Here is an 11,590-nt window from a genome sequence, read left to right as displayed (position 1 = left end):
GGTTCCCTCGCTGGGCTTTCGGGGCCACTTTGGACATGGAGGCAGTGCTTCTGCCAGGGAGAAGGCCACAGCTCGGGTACGGTGAGGAGCGCGGTCCTTGACTCCTCTGAGAAGTCTCTGGTGGGGACCTGCCCCCGCACCCACCGAGGGAAGGTGCTCAGGCCCCTGTGACGAGAGGTGGCCTTTCCTCTCATTCAGCGCCTCCGCGTAGACAGAGTTTCATGAAAAGTCTGAATTAGACTTCTAAACCAGTGTAAAGTGGGAGTGATCCCACATCAATGTGTGAAGTTACATCAGTGTAAAACTTGGGCAAGTGGCAAGAGAATTAACCTCTTCCTCCTCTTCTTCTAGAGGCTTTCAAGGCTAAGAGGGGCCACCAATGTAGTCACGAACGGAAAAGTTGTCTGAATCCTATCTACCTTCCCCAGAAGATACACTCATTTAGAAATGCTGACTTTAAGGTATGGAGCATATACATATATGTATAAAAAGAGACTATTGCATATTCATTGTGTCCCATACACAAATTATATTTGTGCATACCATGTACACAGAACATAGGGGAAAACTATCTTAGAACATTCTTGCCAAAATAACTAGTGTCTTTTTAACTAGGCTAAAAGGTTATTATACGGTTCTGGAAAATCAGTTTGCACATAGTTACACCTTTACAGTTTTATTATTTGTTAAATAATATATGCTTAACAAGGATCACTGTACATTATTTCATGTAGCAACGGACAAACATAGTTATATGCTCATATGATGTACAAAATTTGAACCCTTTAATCACTTTATGCCCTCTGCAATCCCATTGAGCCTTAGTGAAAACAGTAACTAAAGTCAACCAACTATCCACAGTTAATCACATGAGAAAGTATTTACAGAATCAACTTACTAATCAGACAAAAATGTTCAAATAATGAAATAAATTTAGCATATTAGAGCAGACAAACTGAGGATGTAATATGAGGTTTTTGATATGTAGAATATCTGCACTGAAATTCTTTAATGCCATGTGCTGTTAAAACTATTCAGAAAGCAAGCAGCCTTGGGGGAAAAAAGTTTATTGATTTAATGCTACACATGAAGTTACTACTACTTTATTTAATCTTGCAATAAAAATGTGGGAAATACACAATAGAAAAAAGTGTCTTAAATGACTCTTTTGTAAATGTTTAGCATACGATCACCAAAATAGTGAAGTTCACTCAGCCTTAATGTTTCTTCTTCAAGTGAATGGGCCTTGTCAAATTCAGAAGGTTTAAAATGCATGTGAATAATAGAGATCTTATAGACAACTCATTCTACATGCAACTCTTCTGTTTTATGTCATGATCATCATGATTCTGAAACAGAATCAAAGAATCTTCAGTTCTATAAACAGGAGTTTAAAGACTCATTATTTTCTTCTTTGAAATGTGTCGATGCTCTAAAAGCGTAGTGCTGAAAGGCTGCCAAGCTAATAGTCCAGTGAACACTAGAAAGAGATTAATTTTATACCTGGAATGAGCGTATACAGTTTCCATTCCATTTAGTGAAAGGGCTGGTATGTGAACTAGTGTTTCCTTCATGGTGCAGTGCTGTGTTAAACCCTGGAGTAAAGAGTCAGCCTCTAGAACAGAGAGAGTCTGAACTCAGGACTGTGACTAGCTATGGATGTTAGTCCACAAAAAGTAAACCAAAATGGGATGTTTGAGATGCATACTTGCTTCCCCCCCCCCCCCCCAGTATTTTGTTGAATACTGGTACTCTGAAATCAATGTGAATATTTGGGAATGCAAATATGTTACGAGCACTTGTGTTTACTCTGAAACATGCATATATTAAAATGGAGAGGTGTGTGGTAGCAAGCACAGTCTCCTCACAGGAGAGCTCTGCCTGAGGTGTAGCCAGAATTGTAATCTCCAGGTGTGTTCTTTCTACTTTTCAAAGGATGCCTAATCAATAAAAGGAGACAGAGTGAAGGCAAGGCAATGGATGTACTTCCACAAACTAGCTTAGCCAGCAGTAACTAGCAGAGGAGATTCATAGTTCCAGACCAGTTTTGGAAACTGTGCCTTTAAAGGTTTTCGGAAAAATTGTATTAGGTTGTCTTCTGTTTTCGTGTTGCTCACTGTTGACTGTTCAGAATCCCAGGAATGGATTTCTCAAAAAAACCCAGGCCTTTGATTATTAAACACATCAAGGTATTTGGTGCAATATATTGGGTCATACTACCAGGACCCGTATATTGGGTCATCCTATTGGGATTATTCAAATTTTGTTGTTCAGTATGAAGAAATGTACAAGGAATGGGAGGATGACATCTCCTCCATACCTTTTCCAGGGCAGCTGGAAAAGAAGGCAAGCATTTCTTGCTCGGAGCAGTTCAGCCTAGGTTACTGAGAGGAAAGAACAGTGCCAAAGGAGGGATTTTTTCCTAAGCAAAACTGTAAGTAAAATGTATTCCTGAAAAATTATCAGTTCCTAACTGACATTCTTGGTTAGAAGTAAATGGCATAGGATGTCGTGAATATTTGGAATGATAAAGAATGATCAGAAGGAGCAAAAGCATTGTAAGAGTTGTTCCTTTATGCTGCATGTTATGTGAGGTTGCTATTCCAGACAGAATCATACTGAAGTAGGTGACCACACCTCAAATTTTTGTGACAAGAAGAAGCATTGAGTCATCTGTTTTGTCCAACAAAATCTCCACAGGCAACAGTTACAGCTGGTTGATACAACAGGGTCCTACACCTAGAGACTTGCACAAGTAAATGAATTGACTGCTAAATCAGGAAATTGGTAAGCCAGGGAAAACCCCATTTAAAGTATTTGAGAGAATGGCTGGGCCTAGTGGAGTGCTTAACGTAACACTAATTTTAAAAAGAATACCCAAAGTTCATGGTTAATTTTTATATTTGGCTGAGAAAGAAATGTGGGGAACTGTACCTGTAGAAGATTTTGTCAAGAATCACTTGGAACTTTTTTCAGTCATGTAGAGATTCATATTGCACAGCGCTAAATACAAACCTGGATAAAGTATTCTTTTTTTCAGGCTCTTTGAATCTTAAGTGTGACTAAGTACAACTTTGAAGTAAAAACACATAGACACACAAAACTCTACACCGGAGGTTTCATTAGCCTTTATTATTATCCAACTTCTTAAATACCAGAGATCATTACCTTTTATTCTCACTCTTGTGTTTAATTCATTAATACATTGCCACTGCAAACTAAAGCAGCCAAGGAGACATGCTGGACCCCAGATCAGATTATTTTCCGACTCCCTTCACCCTCTGGTTATTTTCTGTTCTCCAGCCGTGACGACTTCACTCTATCATAGTCACTCAGATGCTCTTATGTACTACATATGGGAGAAGCAACATTTGCCCATAATTTGTTTAGAACTGCATTAGAAAAAAGAAGAGTTATACTTATCAGAAGAATAAAAGGCACAGGGGTAGCTCTGTTGTGAATCAGTTAGCCTTACCATATAATAATTACTATATTGTAGCTTCATAATAAACCTTAGCTATAGTGTTTGATAAACAAAGGTTGTAAATTATTTGCATTCTAAAATCTTTGCAAAATGCATCTAAGAGTAATCATGATTCTAACCACTGGGAAAAAACTCATGTGATCTGTGCCAGCGACACATTTTTGTTGAGCCACTGAAGAGTGTCTCTGCATGAATCTTTGGTAGAGGTAGGATTTTTATCATGTGTCAGTATATAAATTCAATAGAATGAACAGTGTTTCAATTTTTTTTTTTTTTTCTAAGTAAAAAATGTGACTAATGCCACAGTGACCTCATACAGCTATATTTTGCACTTTTGGCATTTTGGCTCACCGCAGCTAGTAGATAAGAAGGTTACGTGTCCAGCTGTAAAGAAATAAACAGTCTGATCATACTGCTGAAAATGATATGGTGCTGTTTCACTTCTGGTTCATCTTGTTTCCTTCTGTACCTTTACTGTGGGGTGAATGTGCAAGGTTATGCTATCATTCAGCTAAACAACTGGTTAGTAATGCCACACCGGCTACAGAGTCTCTGTCTTAAGCCAGCTGAGAGATTCCTTTCTGTGGGGCCGTAAATGTAAGAGGCAATAGTGAACTCAGGAATTGCATGAAACAACAAATTTTTGATTTGTTGTTCTGTGGTTGGCAGTTGGATTGCTGCATCATACAATGGACCATATAAAATGCAGGAAAAAGGTGGTGTAAGAAAGAAAGCATTAATGAATGCTACTTTTCATTAAGGTGTATGAATATATGCTTTTCAAGGATATTAATTTGTTTTGGTTAATGTCAAGGTGCATCAATCCTGAGGAAGTAGCAGGAGGCATTTTGCATGCCAGCTGCTGTGTACACATGGCTACCCTAATCAGTTTTGTGGGGACCGGGTCCATGGCTCTTTTCCTTTCTACTGGCTATCTCTGTAACAGATGTAGCAAGAAAAGAATACTCTGGAATTTTGCTTTATTCAGGTTATACAAAACAAGAATGAGACTCCTTGTCAGCTCCTCTCTGCCCAGGCAATGACATGGCTGTTTCAGAGCTGGCCAGTGGTCAGTGTAATTCCAGTGTTTAAAAAGAAGATAGAAAGTTTGAGTCATCGTGACATAATAACTCATGTAACGCTTTCTGAGGCAAACCAGGACTTTTCTGACTCCGTTACAGCTGCACGAGCAGCATATGTCAAGCCCTCACAAGTTATATGCTCTTCTGTATCATTATTTTCTTTCACTTTGAGCTTTCTTTAATAAAGATCCTACCATGTGGAATTACAGACCGGTTAGGCTCATTTCATCTGTAGGAAAGATATTTGAAAGATTTTTAACAGATTAGGAGAAGGAGTATCTAGTAAAAGCATCCTTCAGCCTGATTAGTTGTATACACATGGTTTAGGAAAAAAGAAGTCATGCTTCACTAGCCTTCTGGAACTCTTTGAAGATAACACTGCCAAGATAGGGTATACTGTGGACATTATATTTTTAGATTTTCAGGAGTCATTTGACAATGTTTTACCCAAGAGATTAATGCTTAAAGAGAGGGGAGTGAAGGGGCAAGAGAAAAGTTCACTCATTAAATTGAAAAGTAGGTCTAAGCAAGAACAATGAGGAGCTAAAAATGTCATTTTTATAGACTAGGGGAAACAAAATTTCTAAGGCTGCAGCAGTTCTATGTGTAAAGTTGAGTTGTTTACATAAATGGCTTGGATGGATGTACTCTTTTGAAACTAAAATAGGCTCATTATCATTCATTTGTAGTGCTAAAAAGCACTAACAGGATTTGTAATCCCAATGTGCTGAGCACTGTATACGTTAAGAGACTCTCCCAGCAGCCAAGTAGACACTGTAGACTAAAAGTAGAAAAAGGGAAGTGTTATTTTCCTGATTATGCAGAGGAGGTTCTGAGGCCTGGGCAGACTTGATCCCAGACCCAGAGTAAAATCAGTAGATCTGATGAATGAACACATTTTCTTAGTCATGAGATCAGATTTCTGGTTTGGACATGATACTTCACAGGAAACAACAATAAATTCCAAAGAACAGTGAAGTACCGAAAAGCAAATATTGCCAATCCAATAAATGTGAAATGCATTTCCAAATAAATATACATTCTAACCAGAAAGGAGATTTAAAGTTTATTGTTAAAGTATATCTTTCAGCATAGCTTATGCATCTGTAAGAAATGTATTTTTGATATATAAAATACTTAGAAGAACAAATTTAGAAGAGTTATCTCTCCATGATGTAAAAAAATCCCGCAAAAAAAATGGTGCAACATTCCCAATTAAAAATTGCTTGGTTCAAATATAACTTTCTAAGTTAAAGCCGTATCTTAATTATTACTGTATGTTACAATAAAAGAACTAGGCTGCAAAGACCACTTATTTTTGCCTACAGCATATAGATAATGGTACAGCAGTGACAAATTGAGTGTGTGCAAGAACCACTATGTCTACAACTTGGGTTTGCAATATTAAACTTTGCAAGATGTGAACATGACCACACACATCAAAAGGATGTTCCAAGATGCTGTCTGCCTCTTTCTGTGCAATCACTTCCCAGCATACTAAGCTTAAAACCATAAGTTGTAGATGAAATTTTCAAAGGAATTGCCTATATCGTAAAAAAATAGAAAAAGATAAATAAAAATTTATCTTTTTAGACTAGAGATCCATCTTGTATTCCTACACACCTTTTGCCACATATCCAGTTTAAATACCCTCTTTTGAAAAATGAGACCCTACCCTTCTGCTTGGTTTTTGAGGGCCTAATAATTCTGCCTGACTATGCTTCTGATTCAGGACCCAAATTTACTCTTGCAAAGGAGACTTCATAAGACTTAAACGTAGATAATCCTGATCTACCCTGATCTACTATGAAATGGATCAGATTCTGATCTGTCATCTTAGAAAATATTGGTCCTCTCTTCCCATTTTGCTTATCTTCCCCACACTTTACTGAGAGTTCTTGGAAGTACTCAATCCTCTTCTCTGACTGTCTGTAGTCCCCTTGCTTTGTGCATCTAGACGGATAACTGACATGTAACTGTGGGAACAAATTCCTGTGAGGCAAGTTAGGGTGGTAGTTTGTAGTATTTGGTACTGCGTGGTTAATGGTTGGGATATATGCTCTTATATCTTGGTAAACATCAGGTAATTTTAGGTAGCTTTCTGCTTAATGAAATTGGGCTGAGCAATCTTGTACCCACCACAGGGGAACAGTGCACACACGAATAGCTACCATGGATTATCTAACACACTGAAAGCTCTTACCTTTTCTTACTTCACAGTGAATGCCTGGAAATAACTTGTTCTGGTTGCTACGTCTAACTTGTTGAATGACGGAGTGATTGTAGGAACTAATCCATTCATTACCTAAAAGAGCTCTTCTTTAGCTGGAGTTGTGCATGCTAAGGATTTTGATCTTAAAGACAAAGGCTCTAATCCCAGTTCTTTATCGAAGTGATTAATATAATTATGTATGTTTGAGACCATCATATTCTTTATGCAAGATGACTGCAGTAGGGTCTTTTATAATAAGACCCCAATATAGACCTTAGCCATGCTTAGGTTGGAAATGCCACACCTCTTATATGGCATAAATAGGTATCTAAGTTAGAAAAGCTGCTCAGTGTGCTGTTATTGCTTGTGTTATGTCCTAAAGGAACATGAGTCAATCAATAATTAAGCCACAAAGTACTGCCTGTTGACATGGCAACATGTTCACAGATGTGACGTGAACTTAATGTCCTTCTTTCATGTCTCCTGTGAAAGTAAAAGTCTCCTAAGCTCAGTAACAAAGAAATGGAGCAGGCATTGCCAGGGGAAAAGGAGAAAGTGGAAAAAATAGACTATTTCTTTTATCAAAATGGATGCCTTTGAACCTTTTCTCTCTCAAATCTGCTGTCTTTTTTTAAGTACAAGGACCTTTCCCTAATCAAAAAATTCCCAATCACTTATTGCCAAATCCTTTTTAGAAGGATGAAATGAACTTCCTTGTGGATCGTTTTCATGATTGCTTCTTTCCCGTGTACTTCACCCCACCCACATTTTTTAATGGAGCTGAAGCGAACACAACCCTTTTAGGTTACTTCTGTTTAGGTAAGAGTCTGTCTAGCTCCAAGAATAACATTAGCTGCTGCACCACAGATTAAGGGTTGGCATGAAGGTCCAAATGTGAAGTTGTCATTGTCAGTTGATGCCTGTTGTTCTGAAGATGAAAGAAGAAGCACGAGTTTGTGTGACATCAACTTCCGTATGTTGGGATCATTTTTACTGGCTGCTTCTGCAGCTTCTCTGCACGTGCTCCCACTCTCACATTCTCTCTGCTTGCCAGTTACCCTATTCTCCTCTTGGCTTGCATGTCTTTCTTCCAAGCTTTCTGCAGCAGATGTTAATGGGCCTCGCCAACATGTTTTGTTTGCCACATGTGTTGCTACCTGTGTCACAATGGGTGAGGTTCTTTTTTCTTTTTTTCCAAGGCATCTTTTTACTTCTGCCTCAGTCGGTCTCTTGATCTTTCACACATTAAAAGTTTACTACACGTTTTTTCCTTTGGGAGTTTGGTGTCCTCCATGCAGAGGACATGTCCAGTCCAGCAAAACTACGCTTTTATAAGATTGCTTCAACACTGTTTGTGCAACCACTTTGCAGAACTTTGTTATTCATGATTTTATCTTGCCACTTGATATGCATAATAGCTTGAAGGTGCCGTTGATTAAATTTTTCCAATGCTTTGATGTACCAGTACTAGCATTTCCACGTTTCTCAGCTCTAGAATGAGGTAAAAATTAGTACACTGCAGAAAAGCTAGAGTGTGGTATTATGTCTAGTAGTGTGCTAGTTCCAGATTTATTAGACCTAATTCTCCATCTCAGTCCATCTAAATATACAAAAACTAATTACTGTATAAAAGCCAACCTTTTTGAAACTCATGTTAGGGAGAAATATTCGATGCGGGGTTTAAAATTCTCGTGTGCAATCCTTGCCCTTTAAGAAATCAGGTAACAGTTTTGATAGCTTAAATTTTATAAAACTACAAATCTCAGCTGCAGGCTACTGCACAGCTGGGCAGTCTGAATGCTTGGTGGACCATATACCCTTCAGCAAGTATTAATCTTAACCTTCCAGACATAAGATATGTGGAAAACTAATACAAGTTCAGTAATAAAAAGAGACAGACAAGATTGCTGAGGCAGCAGGATGGCCTCATACTTCTTCAAATATGTCCCTTCTTTTCTCCATGACCGTTTTCTTTTTAATGTATTTCCTTCTGTGTCCTATGTGATTTCAGATCTCTGAGCAGATGAATTTTATTTTTAAACAAGAAACATCTTTCTGCTTATATCACTTTTCAGATCAACTTTGATAATAAAACTGGACTTCAGTAATATATTTTGGGTAGGGTCAGGAGCAATTAAAGAACTTAAGGTCCTTAACACCATTTTTGGGTTTAGGTCTGGGCAAAACGTGCAGCTGAATGCTGCTGTGCCCTTAATAAATAAATTGCTCACTGGCTGTGTTGCTTGCAAACCGACAGCCTTTAGGCAATCACCAATTGTCCTTTGTAATATTTGAAAGGCAGGTTTGGTTGAGCTGGAGAAAAGGGCCCAAATCTCCATTTTATAATATTGACATGGCTTCTACTTTTTACTATTTTTATTTACTGAAAAATAATACTCTAAAGATCTTTACTTGGAATTCTTCTGTGAATTTTTAACACACAAATCAGTTCATAAACCATACGATACATATAATTTACAAACAAAAGCTAGACATTTAATGGGATTTCTGCAGGCACATTATAATTATACCTGAACAATAGTCAACAGAGAAGGGAGTGATGGTAGCACCATTAGGAAAAGAGAAGCATGACTGCTACCTATGCAAGACTTAACTTGATGGGAACTCAGCTATTCCCATGGCAATTCAAAACACTGAAATTATACTGATTTAGTACTTCGTGTGCAATCATGACACCTTTGCTTTTTTTTTCTTTTTTTTTTTCTTTTTAGGTGTTGCTTGAAAAGTATCACATTGACATAAGTGGGTCTCATTTCTGGAAGAGATTTATCCCAGCCAATAAAATCGGAGAGATCAGGCTCTTACAAAAGAAATGAATATGTGCGATACCTTTTTCTCACTCTCCAGCGCATGCACATTATTTAAAAAAAATACAGTAAATTATTGTATTATTGAATGCATCTGAATCTCTTCTAAACTGTAAAGTATACTTTATTCTGTCCTTTATTACTTAAACAATTCCATTAATTTTGCAAATTACACTGATTCTCTGTTTCATTCATGTGACTTTAATAGCCCCATCTGCTGGCTGAGCACCAGGTAAGAGAATTAGCACATACTTTAAAGGTCTCTTGTTCTAACAGGGCTTCCATGAACTTGCTACTGAAATGTTCTGGGTTTTTCCTAAGTGAGACAGAAGACAGAAATTTGGAAAACTACATTTCATAGACACATATTATTTCACAATGCTGTGGAGTTTATTTTGTGTTTACAAAGCTTTTGATTTCTGCCAGTGTCAGTCTGCTTTGTTAATTATAAATACGCAGGGCTCTTTGTTGTAGGATCTTAATTTCCTAAAACACATCACAGTTTGCTAATGTGAAAAGGCATGAAACTGTAGAAACTGGAAGAAAACTGGCTGAAAAAAGAACTAAGGAAAGATTTGCTTTCAGATGCAGGGCATCAGTAGCACTGAGACTGTGTTGTGTTCTGCAGAATTTGTCTTATTGCAACTCTTCCCTAGGTATCCACTTATGCTGAAGATAGGATATAGGAGGGGAGACCCTTGCTGTGACTCAGTAGGCTCATTTTCATGTTCTAAAATCCTTTTAATGGAAAAAGATGCCACAAATCTCCTAGAAATAGCGAGGGGGGCTTGATACATCCCCTCATTCTTTAAATGGAACTACACTGCACTGCTTTCTGATGGAAAGCTTCCAATATTACGTGTACAGCCATGGCACCACTTGTTCTACATGCATGTAAAGGAGTAGCTTGTAGGATAGCTAAAGGAGCATGAGCATGTGTTTCTTGTGCATCATTGAAACTGAACACAAGTTTGGTATTACATCTGCAGCTTGTCCTGAATGAGTATTCTTACTATAAACCTGTGGTTTATCTATGTATTAATACAGCAAAAGCACATGGATAGACTTTAATGTATTAAAGAACTGAAAAATATCTCATGTATAAAAATATATTCTCTACAAAGACTGTCAAATGGCCTGGGAAAAGAAAAGGAAAATCCTGAAAAAAACAATGTTGGGAGAGGATTTTTGTTGGAGGGATGTCCCAGGATGCAGACATCTGATTGTGGTCACTCTGAAGAAATAAAAACTTGAGGGGCAAGGGAAAAGGATTAATAAATGTACCTTTGCTACAGTCAATAAGATGCATTATAATTTCTCCTGTTGTCCATTGCAATAAAGATCACCTTAATTCTTTTGCAATGTGCAGTAAAGAGAACTTTGCTGAATAAGAGCAATCTACCTTTTCCCAAAGTTTATTCCAGTGACTCAAAACAGAGAGGATGATTTGACAAAGCTTAAACAAGCACTAACAGAAAAGTAAGTTACCACAGCCATCCCATTAATCTGCGCATTCTAGTCTGATAAGATACGGTTTTTAGGGCAGTGAAGTCTACAAAAACAAGACAAGTCAAAATCACTTATGATATGATGTGCTCACCAATATAGTAATCCAGGTTTTCTTATGACTGTGAAGATATTGAGTCAATCTTTGCGAGGAAATCCCAGTGAAACTATTACTTTAGCAGTAAATTAATGTTTACAAAGCCTTGTGAACTCAAATTGGTAAGTAAATGTTATCTTTGCATGTAGCCTGGTCTAAAGATACAGAGGGAATGAGCATCAAAAAGAAAGAAAACATTTCTTTTACAAAGATGAAGAACAGAATTGTGTTGGTGATCTTTCAAAAGCTCTTTTAAAACTCAGTTGCTGAAATTTTCAAAATACCTAAATGTTTCAGGTGAGTTTTACTGAAAGTCAAAAGGGCTTGTGGTCCCCATTCACATAATTGCTTGTGAAAATTTCAGCTCCTCTCCTAGTTCTG

This window comes from Charadrius vociferus, unplaced genomic scaffold (assembly GCF_000708025.1).
Source record: "Charadrius vociferus isolate BGI_N301 unplaced genomic scaffold, ASM70802v2 scaffold365, whole genome shotgun sequence".
In the NCBI taxonomy this organism is placed as follows: Eukaryota; Metazoa; Chordata; class Aves; order Charadriiformes; family Charadriidae; genus Charadrius; species Charadrius vociferus.
The sequence above is the reverse complement of the archived record's forward strand: the minus strand, read 5'-3'. Positions refer to the sequence as shown.